This window comes from Pteropus vampyrus, unplaced genomic scaffold (assembly GCF_000151845.1).
Source record: "Pteropus vampyrus isolate Shadow unplaced genomic scaffold, Pvam_2.0 Scaffold60, whole genome shotgun sequence".
NCBI lineage: Eukaryota > Metazoa > Chordata > Mammalia > Chiroptera > Pteropodidae > Pteropus > Pteropus vampyrus.
The window spans coordinates 3541130-3542544 of record NW_011888841.1 but is presented as its reverse complement, the minus strand read 5'-3'; the positions used below and the strand labels follow the sequence as shown (position 1 = coordinate 3542544).

Below are 1415 nucleotides of genomic sequence, written 5' to 3'. Positions count from 1 at the left end.
AGCTTGGTGTTTCATTGCTTCTGTTTTCTTTATTTTGGTTGGTTTTTGTGAGTTTTCCCTTTGGTCCTTCTTGTTTTATGTTATATACTTTGGTTCTGAATCTTTGGTGTGTGGTTACTATTATGAATATGTAAAGGATAGTTTTATATATATAAATAACTATCCTTATATAAAATGCACAACTGTATGTGTGTGTATGTATGTATATATATTTATAAATATATATATTTATTTCAGTCACATAATAGGCTCATTCTGATATCATTATTTCTTATTATTGATCAGCATTAGGTTGCTTCTTTCAGTACTACTTCCATTGCAAAAACATTATAACTCATCCATCTTTGTGTATATACATTTGTGAAAAAAAATTTTTGAAAGAGATTTCTGGGTGAAAGGTATCTGTGAATTATGCTCCAGTGATAGAACCTCATATTAATTTATTATCTCATTTACAAGATATGAATTTCTCTTTGTTTTCTAACCCTCTCTAATACTGAGTGTTATTAAAGTTTTAAATCAGCTCTTCATTTGACTGAAAATCGTTTCAGCTTTCCATGTACATTGATAGGTCATAATGCCTTCCATTTTCAAATGAGTTATTTATTAGTTATCAATTTTTAAGAGCTCTTAATTGTAACATGGCTAATACTTAGGCTATATCATATAGATGTGTTTTCAATTTATCCTTGCTTATTGTTTTAGAAACGGAGGAGATAGGTCTCATCTAGAAAGATGAATTTATGATTAATTTTATTTTTATTTTTATTTATTTGTTTGTTTGTTTGTTTTTTAGGCGAGGCAACCCTTGGTTGACCTCACGGATTGCAGGGACCTTATCAGCTTACAATCTCTTATTTTTTATATTTTTTTAGTTTTTACGCCTACAGCACCTGCTCTTCCTAGGTGGTCTCCCATCCAACTACTAACCAGGCCTGATCCTGCTTAGCTTCCGAGATCAGATGGGATAGGCTTGTTCAGGATGGCATGGCCGTAGTGATTTTGATTTTTAAAGGAGAGTTGATGACGCCAACAAGAAAAAAAAAATTACTCTAGACAATATCTCTAGACAATAAGGAAGAAAAAATTACTCTAGACAATAAGGAAGAAAAAAAGATGATCTAAATCATTTGCTCACCCTTCAACATTCTAAGAGCCCAACGCATGCAATTCAGGACTAAAAGAAAAATAGAATGGAAAAAGATCACCCCATCCATGAGAACAATGCCATTTCCTATGATTTCTGCTTCTTAAATGCAGTGTTCTGCTGATCTTCCACGCATAGTCACGACACTCTTCATGAAGGAATATATATTTAGAAAATGTAAATTACGCTTACTTAGTCACAATAATTTGGATCCTAAAAGCATGTTTGTTTGCTATTGATTTGGGGATTCCTTCTGGCCTCCCTCCCT

The 1415-nt window shown here is 32.4% G+C and overlaps 1 pseudogene; it reads right to left on the bottom strand.

The window, feature by feature from the left end:
- Positions 1 to 881: 881 nt before the first annotated feature.
- On the bottom strand, positions 882 to 999 carry LOC111740285 (annotated as a pseudogene).
- Positions 1000 to 1415: the final 416 nt, after the last annotated feature.